A 14,733-nucleotide genomic window follows, 5' to 3' on the forward strand; every position below is an offset into this window, starting at 1 on the left:
TTTTTCAGATATGACCCTTGAGAACCCCACGGATAGTTCCGCATTGCCAACTTCTGTCCCGTTTGGCTGGTCCGTGGAGTGGGATCCGTCCCCGGCTGGCAGTGACCCTCCTGAATGATGCCATACTTTAGGTTGAGTGTGGTGTCAACTTTCGCAACGTGTGTAGCCGCGTGTTAATTTCTCTTCCGCTGTGAACTTGACAAGCATGTTTAGCTTGCCGTTTGAAACAATGTTTGTTTATTACTTTAAGTTTGAACCGGTTTGTAATAATGTTTAATACTCTGTGAATTAAAAGTTGACGAGCTGTTGTGCGACTGTAAACTCGCCTTCGTGCGAGGTAAACCTGCTTCGATCCTGTTGAACCGTGGTTGCATCGGGCGGAGACCCGACGGACCAATGGGTTGTTCCGTTTGAAGTGCGTTGAGTTAGTATCGGCTGTATAGCGATGACTAGCGCACTTGAGCCGGAATAATTCAGACGGTTCTGCCACAGAACCAAAATAGAAATATTTTTCAGAACACATTTTTAAGTTTAAAATAAATCTAGAAAAGTCCAGATAAATATTTCAAACCACGAAAAATATATCTGGAAGAATCACAAAATATTCCGAGGAAAACTCGGGAGGTAATTTTAAGACACGAGGAATCCAAATAGAATATTTGGACTTCATGAAAAAGAATTTTAGAGTTTTCCAAATAAATAATAATAATAATAATGGATCTAGCTCTAGGATAAATAGAATAATTGCTAGAAAAATCTCTAAAAATTATCGGGAAGCGCTATTGATAGACAAACACATTCTATACGATACTCACATTCTAAAATTAAATATTTTAGGGTGTGATAGTCAGGCCCAAAAATCTTCTTGTCTCCTGGTTGTTAAAGGAATAGAACGGATGACCTCGGCATCCATCGGATAGAAGAAAGATTGTAGCTTCTGTTGATCCCACGAAAGAGTGACCGGGTCAATCAGCTCGTGAACCCACTGCGGTGCGTTCGGACGAGAGTTGCTTACTGGCCGGAGTTGGCCATCTCTTGGTAACCAGTTCATGCTCCAAATATTTGTTGTTTCACCCGTACCAATTCTGCGGCTGATTCCTTGTGTGAATACATCCTTCCCTTCCAAAATTGCACGCCATACTCGTGACGGTGCTGGGCCTTGTTTTGCATCCAGGAAGTCCACATCTGGGTAGTACATGGCTTTGAGGATCCGTGCACTCAGGGAATTGGGCTCGTTCAGGATCCGCCATGCTTCCCGTGCTAGCAAAGCTAGATTGACCAGCTCGATGTCCCTGAAACCGAGCCCACCCCAAATCTTGGGCTTGATGATCTCCTCCCAAGCAACCCAACACGTCTTTCTTTTACCATCTTTGTTACCCCACCAGAATCCCCTAATAATACTGTTGATGTGCTCACAAAGGCCTCTTGGCAGCTTGAAGCAAGACATAGAATAAGTTGGAATTGCTTGTGCGACCGCCTTGATCAAAACTTCTTTACCTCCAGCCGATAAACAGTTCTCCATTCAGCCCTAGATCCTTTTCAAAATTCTGTCCTTCAAGTATTTGAAAGCGCCATTTGTAGATACTCCCACATCAGAGGGCATGCCCAGATATTTCTGACTGAGAGACTTGTTCCGCACATTTAGCATGGTCTTGATTCACTACAGGAAAAACCGTAACTTCCGACGGCCAAAATAAAGTTTCGACGGCCCCATCTGAAGTTACTTAACTTCCGATGGCCAACGAGAGAGCCGTCGGAAGTTACTTAACTTCCGACGGCCGTAGTTAGAGCCGTCGGAAGTTAAGTGGCACGCCGTTACCCCCCCGGTCGGGCTCGCGTTATCTCCATCTATCCCTTTTTTTCCCCAAATCTCTCTCCATCTCAGCTCCCGCCGCCGCGCCGCCGCCGGCCGCGCCGCCCCGGGCCTCGTCCGCGCCCGCGCCGCCGCCCGTCCGCGCCGCCCACCCCCCCCCCCCGCCCCGCCCGCGTGCGCGCCGCCCGTCCGCACCGCCCCCGCGCCCGCGCGCGCGCGCCGCCGCCTCCGCCCCCGGGCCACGCGGCCGCCCGGCCTCCCGCGCCGCCGCCCGTCCGCGCCGCCCCCCGCGCCCGAATGGAGATGGGTTAGTATGTTTTTTCTATGTTTTAGTACATAATCCTTATTCCGAATTGATTCTAATTGTTTTATATACTTGTAGGTCTTGGTTTGAGCCTAATTTCCCAGGTGTTGGTCATTTAAGACAGGTGAACAAAATTTTAGGTAACATATGCCGTATGCTTTGGCCTGGAATGGTAGAACTTGTATCTGGTGAACGGATCCCTGCTACATCTTGGAATCATTATAGATATGGTGATTGCTCTTATGTAACTGATTTAATTTTCTACATACGATGGCTACTGATTGTGTAAAATTTTTACAGAAATACTACAAGTTGCCTGAGGAGGGAGCTTATGATGATCATGCCAGACGTGTGTTCCACCATAACGCATACATTGTGGTTAGAGATATGATTTCTTATGCCAGAATTCAGGTTGTTGCTTCTTATCTGGAACGGACTCAAGGGATACGATTTGAGAAGAAACGGGATGCTGGAAAATATTACTTGACTGAGGAGCAATACCGCGAGGTAAACTGTTGCAAGTCGCAATTACTATGATTCTATTTGTTACCTTGAAACGAAATATTGTTGTGTAGGAAATGATTTCGTGGATGGCCACACGTGAGGAGTCTTATCATGCTTTATGTCACTATTGGACCACGGATGAGTTCAAAAGCATTTCCTAGAGAAATAGAGGCAATCGTGGAACTGAGTCCTATCACACCTACGGAGGTGATGGGCACTTCCGATTGGCCAAACGCATTGTAAGTGAACTCTTTGAAATGAATTCTATTAATTTCATTTATCAATGCATGCTTCTTTAATTTTTTGTTGTATGTATAGGAAGTTCGCACAGGTGTAGCGCCGAGTGATATTCAGGTCTACCTTGAAGGTCATAGAGGACGTGATCCTACAAATCCAGATCAGTTATGCTCTCAGGCGGCTACAGAGCGTCTGGTATGTCTAAATTTACAAAATTAGCACTATCAAGTTGTCATGAAACAATCTTATGTAACTATGTGATTTTGTTATTTGAAGGCGGCATATGGTGACCAAATAATTGCTCGCCATGGAGAGGGTTATGATTGGAGAAACGCGCCTATTGATCCTGAGGCCGTTTACAGTAGTGGTGGTGGAAAACCTCATGGCCGGTTAGATTTCTTTAAATTTCAATCTAATTTCATAATTTAAACAAAAATACATATTTTGAATTTGTTATATTTGGTCAATATTTGTAGGTATCCATTATTCGGCAAAGTCATTGACTCGAGTCAGGTGCCGTCGCGTCAAAGAGCGGGATCGTCGCGGTCAGCAAGTCGCAGCACAAGTAGTGGCGACGATAGCGCGGAGGTTGTAAGGCTACGTGAAAGAGTAAGACAACAGGAGCTACAGCAGCAGTGGTTCCAAGCTCAACTTGCACAACAGAATGCAATACTGCAGGTAAATCTTAATTGTTACAACTTAGGTTAAGTTACATTTTTGCTGACAACTTTGATCTTTCAGCAAATAGCGACCCAACAGAATATACAAGTGCCACCACTGGTACCTCCACCTTTTGCACAGGCCGGTTGGCCATCAGCTTCACCTCAGGTATGATAGTCAACAATTCAAATGTTAGTTCATAGTCATTGCAAAATATGGTCACTCTAAATAAATATTATCCAATTAGTTATCTTTCAAACTAATCTTGTCCATTTATCTTTTATAGCCTTTTCACACCCCACCACCTAACCTAGCGGCACCGGGAGACTCACACGTTGATCCAACATCGAATTAGGTGGATCAATTCATTGGAAGTGGCGGATCAGTTCAACCAGGTGATGGAGGCGGCCAAACTTAAGTGAAACATTATTGTTGTATGAATTTGTTCCATATGATACTTGTATGAAGTTTGTGAACTTTGATTATGAAGCTCTGAAGTTTACGTACGTGGATATATGAATTGTGTACTTGCGTGCAATTTCTGATCATGATTATAATTGTGGATGAAATTTGACTGTATGTAATGCTTGTGGTTGGTTTTAGGGTTTTAAAGTGGTCTGTATGCTGGGTAAGCTTAACTTCCGACGGTTTCTGAGCAGCCGTCGGAAGTTAAACGCCTCAAACTTCCGACGGCTATGGAAAACCGTTGGAAGTTAACAGACGGCCGTCAGCTGCCGTTGCCAGGCTAACTTCCGACGGTTTTGCCAGGCCGTCGGAAGTAGAGAAACTTCCGACGGTTTTGTTCTAAGCCGTCGGAAGTTGAAAATTTCCGACGGATTAGTCCCGTCCAACTGACTTCCGACGGCTAAACCGTCGGAAGTTACGGTTTTTCCTATAGTGATTGCCTCTCTGGAGCTATTGGATACTCCTTTTGCAAAATGGATCGATGACTTATCCATGTTTATTTGTTGACCAGATACACGGCGGTAGATGTTCATCACATCATTGATCTCCTGAGCATTCTCTATATTTTCTTAAGAAACAGCAGGTTATCATCCGCGAAGAGAAGATGGCTTACCACTGGAGAAGATGGAGCTACCTTGATACCTTTGAGACTCGAAGACTGAATTCTTGAGTTTAAGAGGCACGAAATGCCCTCTGCTGCCAAAAGAAACAAATATGGAGAAATAGGATCTCCCTGACGGATTCCCCGTGTTGGGGGAAAAGATTCAAGCCGTTCACCATTGAATAAAACTGAAAAGGAAACAGTAGAGATCAACCGCATTACCATGTCAACCCATAAGCGATGAAAACCCAGTTGAGTCGTGATAGCGCGTAAGTACGCCCACTCCACATGATCATACGCCATTTTCATATCGAGCTTCAAAGCACAACGTGTGTCACTTGGTCTCTTCTTTTTCATGAAGTGTAAGTACTCATATGCCGTAATTACGTTATCTGTGATAAGCCTTCCAGGAACAAAAGCTGACTGCTCTTCGGAAATAATCTGGGGCAGAAAACCTTGAGCTGGTTTGCAGCCACTTTCGAAGCAATCTTGTAGATGACATTACACAGGCTTATAGGGCGGAATTGCGTCAGTTTCTTCAGCACCTGTCACTTTCGGAATGAGGACAATCAAGGTTTCATTCACACAGGAGGGGTCATCATCTCCCTTCAATATTCTCAGGACTACCTCAGTAACCTCCACCCCACAAACATCCCAGTGTTGCTGAAAAAGGTGAGCTGGTAGCCCGTCTGGCCCCGGCGCTTTGGTAGGGAACATTTGGAAGAACGCCTCCTCCACTTCCTTCTCCTCGAAAGGGACCAGCAGCTGATTATTCATCTCCGGGGTCACCTTCACTGGCACCGTGTTCAACACACTCGCCATATCCTCTGTGCCTTCTGATGTATACAATTCCTTGTAGAAAGAGGAGATTAAATCCCCCATCTCCTGCAGATCCTCGGTCAACTACCCATCTGGCCTTTTTAATTTTGTAATGCTGTTTTTTCTTCGCCGCTGGCTTGCCTGCAAATGGAAGAACCGAGTATTCTTATCCCCTGCTGCTAACCAAGAGATTCTTGATCTCCGTTGCCAAATCACTTCCTCCCTGTGGTTCAGCTCGACTATTCTGTCCGTGATCTTTATTTCTCTATGCGTTGGTCCTGTCCGGGATGGATCAGACTGGAGCTCCTCCAACTCCTTGAGTCGCCGCAGCTCCATCCTTACGTGGCGGAAGGTTTTCCTTCCCCACCCGTCAAGTTTTCTTGTCACGGTAACCAGTTTTCGGTGCAACTCCTGCATCGTCTTTGCCTGCTCCTCTTCCTGCCATGCATTAGACATCCACAAGGTAAAGTTTTCATGCGATTCCCACATAACCTCGTACCTGAACAGTTTCTTTCCCCTCCGCTTGCGTCGGCCTTCTTCCTGGCGCCACCGAAGTAATATGGGCCTGTGATCCGAGGCTGCCACCGACATATTCCGCACGGATGCGAGAGGGAAACGTGAGGTCCACTCCGGAGTAGACAGAGCCCGATCTAGCCGCACTCTGCAGTATGTTCCTCCGGTCACTTTCTTCTCAAACCTCCACCTACGTCCTTCATATCCCAGATCATAAAGTCCGCATACATCCACCATCTCTCGGAAGCCTTCGATTTGGGCATAGCTGCGCTCCTGTACTCCTTCATGCTCCGATCGATGTAATACTTCGTTGAAGTCGCCAATACACATCCACGACAATGCGCTCGATGACTTTATGTGTTTCAACAAGTTCCATGTTTTGAAACGCTCGCTGGTTTGGGCCTCCCCATATACACATGTGAACCTGCATGGGTCACCTCCTGCTTCTGTTACAATGGCATCAATATGATATTGCGAAAACGGTAAAATCTCAAGCTTTATATCATTGTTCCAGAAAATCCCCAAGCCACCACTACGGCCAGAGCTGCTTACAGATAAAGAATTATCAAAATCTAAAGTAGTTTTGAGACCTTCGACACGTGTCTTATGCACCTAAGTTTCTAGTACACAAAACATAGATAGGGCAACATTCTTCGTAAGATCACGAAGCTCCTTTACTGTTGCGCCGTTATCCAATCCACGAAAGTTCCAGCTTAACCAACTCATTGTGAGCGGCGGTCCTCCTCCCTGGAGCCCGCCTTGTTCTTTGTTGGAGATGTGACTGCTTCCTTCGCTGCCGCCCTCTTCATTCTCTTCTTATCTCTTGGTGACACGTACTGAGGAGGTGGAGGGGGTATGCCCTTCTCTCCGCTGGTCCCAACAGACTCCATGATCAGCTGCTTCTGGGCAGATGGCTTAGCTGGACCTATGCTTTCTTCCTTCGGCGATTTCATAGGACTAGAGGTCGTGTCCTGGAGATGAAGCCCTGCCTCATCTAGCATTCTCTTTCGTGAGCCACTATCTTCAAAGCCTCAGCTGCCTTCTCTCTCCAAACAGTTGTCCTCCACCTTCCTTCTTGCATGCTAGCACAGCCCAAGCGACTAGCAGAGGGGCTTCTGCCCCTCGCGATCACCTCGACCACCATGCGAACGGGGTGTCCCCTTCTCTGGGCCTGAGAAGTCCCTTACCCGAGGTGTACCAGGACGCCACGTCTCATGTGGGGCTACCATCCACTCCCCATATTGCAGATCTTCCTCCTCATGCTCGCTTGTGCCACACTCCATATGCATGTGGCCCATCAATCCGCAGTTTGCACATAAGTGAGCGATCTTCTCATACTTCACTTGAAGGACAATGCTCACGCTACCTTCTAGCAGAAGGGTCACGACTCTCACCAACGAACGAGCCGCTGGTAGGTTTACTTTCACCCTATGAAAATCACCAATACTGGTCCACACCACCTTCGTATCAATCCTCCCCAACCTTGCTTGCCAATTGCTGTATAATACGCTCCGTACAGTCAAGAGAAGGTTATCAGATCCGGATCAACGGAACTGTGCACATGACGTACATCTTACAGGATAAGGGGGTGGGACATGGCCTACGCTCTACACTAGTTGTAAGTACTCGTAACATAGTAGAACTACTCAAGCAGTAGTAGAACTAGTCGGAATAGAAGAAAACTACTCGAGTGGTACTTGGATAGGACTCCTAAGCTCGTATCTAGCTAGAATTTTCATATAACCCTGTTCTCCCAAACTATATAAGGGCGGGCAGGGACCCCCTTCAAACAGAGATCACCCCGATCAATATCTAAGGTAATACAAACCACGTACAGGACGTAGGGTATTACGCTTTTGGTGGTCCGAACTTGTCTAAACTTTTTATTTCTTGCACCGACAAGTTTCTGATCTCGGCGACACCCTACCTATAAACTCACCACCTCGGAAGTATCCCTCAGTGGGATACCTTGTGGATTTGAATCCATGCTTGGACCCTAGAGGGGGCGCCGTGGGGAGAGATGTGGAACCATCGTATTCTTCAAGCATCAACGCACATCCACAAAAAACCTATGGCCCTCTTCCATTTTGCGCTTTCAATCTCCAATGCAATGAGCCTGGATTGTAAACAGATTCTTCCCAATAGGGTAGAAAGACACTTCCCTCGCTGCGTTCCAGGCCGCCTTCATCATTGCGAATAGCGATAGCTTGCTATACTGCTTCAGTGTGAGCAGCTTGCCCACCGCCATCCACTTGACCGCTGGAAGACTTTCCTTCTCCTCCCTGGCCAGCGCGACCTCCTCGTGCTCTGCTTCACTCAACTTCATCTTCCGGAGGAGCTCATCCAGCCCCATCTCACGTCTGCTGCTTGCCTTGGATGACTCCGTCGACATCTTCCCTGTCGATCTCAGGAACCCGAGAAACAGCAGAGAGACAAGGGCTACCACCCACGGTACCCTAAGTTCCTGCCCTCTCGCCAAGGTCGGGTAGCCAAGCAGAGTCGGCCCCTTGATCAGCTCGAGCAAGAGGGGAGGAAGGGCCGTGGGAGTAGAGGTGATCCCTTCGCCGGCGATGGAAATCGCCGTCGGAAGTCGCCGAAACCTTAGAAAACTAGGTCATCCTGGGGGCAGCTTCTTAAACCCACCCCTAATGATACAGCGTGAGAGAGCTTCCCGAGCAATCTGCTCCCCACCATGGACTGGGCTTCCACAAGGCCCAATAGGCCAATACAGCAGGGCCTCCACAGGGCTCATCCAGCCTGGCTGGGCTTAGTTTGTTTCTGATCCCCCTCTTCTTTCTTTTCTTACAGGCAGCTTGTGCAGTCCTTATATTATGAGAATGACTATGTAACAATCGAGTAAAAACTAGTGGTCCTGTCAGTTGATTCTGGAGTCAATAGGATTGAAGCACGTAGAGTTGGCAGTTACAGAAAAAAATGAGTGACGTGAAGGTAATAATCAGCCGATTTTGCCAAAATCAGTGGCAAGAGGAAAAATCGGCTGGAAACCAGGGATCAGTGTCACTCGGCTTAACAGAGAGACATGTTACGGAACTAAAATAAGTGAGGTACCTGCCATTTTTTTTGTCTGCATTAATTATGGATGCAATGACATAAAAGATAAGATCACTCTTGATCTCATGGTGGAACCGCACACCAATACTGGCTAATTTACGGGCGATCGGACGGAGGGCTCCGTCCGGTCAATGACAATCCTCACGTCGGGGCTTCACTTGACACAAGTTTCTTAGTTTTCTTTTGCGGTCTGCCTGCTACGGACACGCGATCCCCCACTCTGCCATCAGTTCGGTCTCCACCTAGTATATACTACATACATGATTTTATTTGCAAAAGTTATATAATAAAATTTACAAAACAAATTTCTACAATCATATATAACAAATTTTGGTACAAATTATTATGCAAAGACAAATCTATGCAAACAAAATTTTAAAATATAGAAATTTACAAACCAAAATATTCCGAATAGTGTGGAAAAATTTTGGTGATAAAATTTTTGAAACGGAAAAACTCAGGAACAAAACTTAAAGAAACAAAAATTTTGAAAAAAAGTTATGAACACAAAATTTTGGAAACAAATTTCAAGAGAAAAAAATCAACAAGTAAAATTGGAATAGAAAAATAAAAAAACAGATGTATGCCGGAGGGTTCCGCTGAGGAGCTCCGCTCGGCCTTCAGTGCGCCGCTAAAAAAACAGTGGGAAGGGGAAGCGCTTGTGTCGACCAGAAGACACGCGATGGGAGCGGTCACCCGCAGAATTAGTTTTGCGCATGCGCACCTCGGTTTGAGTCCTCGACTCAGATTTTTTTGAATTTATTCCAAATTTTAACCGGTATTATTGTTTCAGTGGTAGGTGATGCTCTCATCGACAGCGAGGCGCCTATGGTGACTTCATCAATCTCGAGGATCTGCCGGCTCAGTCTCTCAGAAGAGCTCATAGGAGTAAGGTTGCATGCATGTATTCATAGAGGTAAGTGTACGCACGTGTATATGAGCGTCTGCGTCTGTACTGTCTTTCGCAAAGAAAAAGATGAAATCATCTTGAAGGACGAAGTGTGTTTTCCAGTTGATCATAAGGACCATGATACAGATAGAACACAATGATGAGGACATCACCTATTTGGATACAACCATATTAGAAATTTTTGATTTAAGGGTGAAACCATTCTTTATCATGATTGTATTTGATACATTTGATGAATTGATGCTACACCTTGAAGTGTGTTCATTGTCATTTTCAGAAATACATACATGGATCAAAAAGAGTATTAAACACATATGAAAGGTATGGATGACCAAAAAAGTTGATTGGGGACCAATTTGATGTATTCTCAACAACCTCCACCAAGCCACCATGACACCTTGGCCCAAAGAAAGAAAGAGATTGAAAGTCCAAAGAAAGAAAGAGATTGAATCTAACACATTTTGGAATGCCTGTATTCGGACAGCAGGGAAGCATCAACTTCTAACGGCCACCACGACTTCATCCGGAAGTACTTGATGGAAACCTTATCAAGTCTACTTTCATATGGATCCGAACTCATATTAGAAACTACAGAGACCTTTTCTGTCCACGGTACCGCGTCACCTGATTTTGATCCGATGGGCCGTGTATCAAGTGGGGCCCATAGGGGGGCACGTCCTAGGGTTGAGGGACGACCTCCAACATGTCCTGGTCATCTGCTACCCTCTCATATACCTTCATAGCCGTCACAAACAGATTGAGTTTTGTTTTATTGAAAGTTTAGTCAATGCTAATTCCTTGTAGAGGCGTGTGTCAACTAGACCATTCGTTCTACTCGATTCGGAACACCTTTATGTTTTCAGATTGGTTATTAACTCCATATTTACAATTAAGTTTCTTGTTCTACTTGTTCTTTGATTGCTTGTAGGAATTATCCTAGTGGTTTTGTTGATCGTGCTCCACAAGATCGTGACGACCATTGGAGGTGGTATATCGGTTGCTAAGGCGCACCATCCCTGGATGGTTGTAGTCGGACCGTGAACGTCGTCTCCATCCCCAAATCGAGTTATCCCCCTTCCCTCATCAAAAGATCGGGATTCAACCCTATGGGTTCATATCAGTTGGTAATTAAGCAAGGTTGTTCGGTGAGAGACTTGCAATCCTTCGCTGTTTTTAATTTCCTATAGTCTAGAAAAGCCAAAAAAAGTAGATTAGTTTGTCCATAATCCTATAAACCTTTTGATCATTTTACTAGTAATGCTTAGTTAGGGCTGGTTGAGTTTTCGGTTGCATCAGTTTGTGTCGAGTTGCTGGTCTTAGTGTCTAGTCGTTTAGAGTTTCGAGTTCTAGTCACGTGTCACCATTGCAGATTAGTGTTTCTTTGTTTCTCTCCATGAATCAAAGTATTTCCAAATCCCTTTGTTTTGTTTGCCACCATAACGCTAACCACGTCCTTTGAGGTTTCACCCACGTCCATCCTTCTGTCTAAAAAAAACCCAACAAGTTCCACACAAAATTTGATTCGGAGTCAAATTTCTGCCTGAAAAGAAAACCACCATATTTCCTTGGTGCGGAATCCAAATAGGCAGTTTAAATACAATCGGGAAAGGATTTTTCATGGGCTTTTTAATGGATCCAACCTCGCCCTAAAATTCCTTCTGAGCGCTTCGCAATCTCCCTGGAGATTTGCATATCTGCTTGTTTTGCGAAACAACCACATGTTTCGACTTTGCTGCTGAATCACCCTTCCCAATGAACATTTAGGTAGCGTTTGGTTGAAGAGCCAGGTGGGATGGAATAATTCTATCCCTTAGTTTTGGAATAGAATGATTCCATCCTTATGTTTGGTTGGAGGGATGGTGTGGCTCCATTTTTGCATTTGGTTGGAGGAACAAGCATAAGATGGCTCATATTCCGTCAGCCATCATTAGTAGTAGGGTGTTGATGCTTGTTACGGACCAATTTCGACCATCAACTTGATCAGAAAATTAGGAGAACTAACATTTCTTAGACGTATATTTATTTAGAATAATATTATTTCCACATATCCCTTGGAAATTAGTACTATGCAGGAATTTGAGCAAAAAGTTATTGACCAATCAGAATGTACCGCTCAGCCTATAATGGATCAAAGGGCCCATCAGGATATGCAACCACCTTAGGACAGCGCCAAGCCATGCACCAATGATCTAAGGGCCCACCTATCAGCCACCTAGCAAAAGATGAGGACGGTTGGAGCCCAACCTGATTCGGCCGAACAAGGTGGTTCGGCCGAACAAGCCCAAGCTCCACCGACTTAAAGCTTCAATGTGGCAGCTCCCTATTGGTCCCCAATGTCGGTTCTCCAAGGCTTATGCTGTTTTCCCGGCCGTAGCACCCTTGGACACACCTATAAATATGAGGGGAGGGGTAGAATTAGAACTCGCCTCAAGTTGCTAATTCTCTCATTCCTCTCTTGCTTAGTCTATAGGCTAGTGGAGTTTAGGCTGAAGTAGCTCTTCTTCGGGTTCCTGAGGTTGCCTAGGAGTATTCGGTATGAGTTTATCTCTTCCTCTTATTTGTAATTCTTAGATATTCTTAATAGAGTTATCTTCTAGATTTATATATCCGCGTAGTTTAGATTCTGCAGTGTCAGACATGTATGCTATGATTAGTTTATACTTGTACCTTATACCTTGCATGATTAGAAGAGTAAATCTAGTGCCATGACAATGGTTCCAGTATTCTTACGTTTGCTCTAGTATGATGTCTGTGTATCCGGAGGGTGGGGGCTCTGCATGGGATACTAGAGTATCGCTCATTAATGTAGACATGATGTCTGGGTTTATTAGTGTTGCTGGATGTGGTCCTATCCCATGGTTAGATAAGGTAGGCGGCAGGTCATGACAGCCCTATCCATCAAGTGTAACCCTTCCCGTTCGGGTAGTGACTATAGGAGGTCCATAAAGTAGACGAATTGGCTGGTGGCTCCTCTACCAATCATGTGCGGTTCTCCTAGTAGTGCCTGGGAGCCTAGAGCTGAGGATAATCATGTGTATGTGTATGAGCGTATAGTATAAGCTGTATATCTAGATAGAAGTACATAAGTCTCGAGTAACTTCTTCTTCCTTACTCCCTGCCTATTTGTTGCTTGAGTTTGAGCTTGAGATACTTGTGTCACACTACCTCATTATCAATATATCATCTTACCCCTGTTTATGCAATTGGATATCCAACCAAGAATTGATCATCAACTTACCTATTCTATAACCGCCACCTTCCCTGCGGAAATATAAATACGACACCCGAGATTACTCATGGGTAAAATGCTACAACAGTATTCTGTACACTTGCGGATTTATCTGTGACGTAAGAAATACCACACGGCGTTTCCTGGGGTCGTTGCCGGGGAGTGACAGTCCCGGTGATGATGCTAACAAATGCCAACAAGCATTTTTAGCGCCGTTGCCGGGGAAGGCACTAGTTAAAAGAATAGATAAAGTTCTTGATTAATATCTTAGTTGTTATCCATTGTCTAAACATGCTAACTTGGCTTTGTTTCACTTTGATGTGAAAATAGGGTAGTGTATGACTGGTTTCGATCTGCTGCAAAATTTCACTCAAAATCCGGAGTTAGTTTTGAGAATAGTTTGATCTCGTGTCATGCCTCCTTTGATATCTCTCTCGACAGCCAAAACAATCATTATTGCTCCATCAATTTCACAAGCCATGACCTAGGAGGCACTTCATGAATTCTCTGCTCCATCTGCTGATAATGTCCTGGTCGGGCCATCCGTCAATACTGGAGCTCCAAATTTTGAGATCAAGATGGGTCTCATTACAATGGTGCAGGCCAGCTCATTCTGTGGCAAGGCCAACGAGGATGCCAGTGTACATCTCCAACAATTCCTCGAACTCTACAACACTTTTGTTATCAAGGGAGTCACCTAATGTGCAATCTGACTCTATCTGTTTCCGTTTTCTCTTCTGGGGAAGGCAAAGCAGTGGTTTTATGCCAACATAAGTGTAATAGACACCTGTGATAATTGTACCAAGGTAGTCCTTGCTAAAATCTTTCTGATGAGCAAAACCAATGCCCTTTGTGGGAGAATTTCTGGATTTCAGCAGGCGTCAAATGAATCAATATCTGAAGCATGGGAGAGACTCCAAGAGCACATTCTTGCGTGTCCTCACCACGGGATGGATGATTGGCTTATTCTTGCGTGTCCTCACCACATCGATGCTGCTGCAGGTGGTGCTTTCTTCTCCCTAACTATTGACAGGGCCAAAACTTTGATCGAGAAGATGGTGTCCAACCAAGGTTGGAATGATGAATGTCTCCAACCACGCCAGCGGGGCATGCACACCATCAAGGAGGCGGACATGCTAGCCGCTAAGCTTGACCTCCTCCTTAAGAAGATAGAAGAACATCCCTAAGACAAGGCTCCAATGCAAGCACTCCAAGCCTTAGATGCTCGCATGAGGTGCGAGGTCTGTGGGAACACTGGACATTGTTATCACCATAATTTGGCTAGGCTAGAAGGTGGACCGCGAGCAAGATGGGCTCAGAGGATAATTGTAATGGGCTAGTGAATCGGCTCCTGTGCGGGCGGTTTAAGGCCAGATTGGCCATGTATCTAGTTTAAGTTAGTTTAGATATAGTTGGTTAAGATTTATGTCATAGTCGATCAAGATTGGTTAGGAGAGGCAAGTCTCAAGACTATAAATATGTACCCTAGACTATGAATGAAAAGAAGAACAACCATTCGCAAACAACTCTCGGCGCATAGCCACCCGTGTTTTAGGGTTTCTCTCAGGTAAGTGCTATGCAGCCCCGATCGCGTTTTGTATGATCG

The 14,733-nt window shown here is 45.3% G+C and overlaps 1 long non-coding RNA gene and 1 other non-coding gene across 2 annotated transcripts; one reads left to right on the plus strand and one right to left on the minus strand.

Annotated features, from left to right (window-relative positions):
- Nucleotides 1-3,469: 3,469 nt before the first annotated feature.
- On the plus strand, nucleotides 3,470-3,863 carry LOC112896553. Its single transcript, XR_003229495.1, has 3 exons — nucleotides 3,470-3,536; nucleotides 3,600-3,686; nucleotides 3,805-3,863. It is a non-coding gene; the product is annotated as an uncharacterized LOC112896553 (long non-coding RNA).
- Nucleotides 3,864-13,972: 10,109 nt separating this feature from the next.
- LOC112898625 lies at nucleotides 13,973-14,079 on the minus strand. Its single transcript, XR_003229887.1, has one exon. It is a non-coding gene; the product is annotated as a small nucleolar RNA R71 (small nucleolar RNA).
- Nucleotides 14,080-14,733: the final 654 nt, after the last annotated feature.

The sequence above is a fragment of the Panicum hallii genome, chromosome 6, assembly GCF_002211085.1.
Source record: "Panicum hallii strain FIL2 chromosome 6, PHallii_v3.1, whole genome shotgun sequence".
NCBI classification, from domain to species: Eukaryota; Viridiplantae; Streptophyta; class Magnoliopsida; order Poales; family Poaceae; genus Panicum; species Panicum hallii.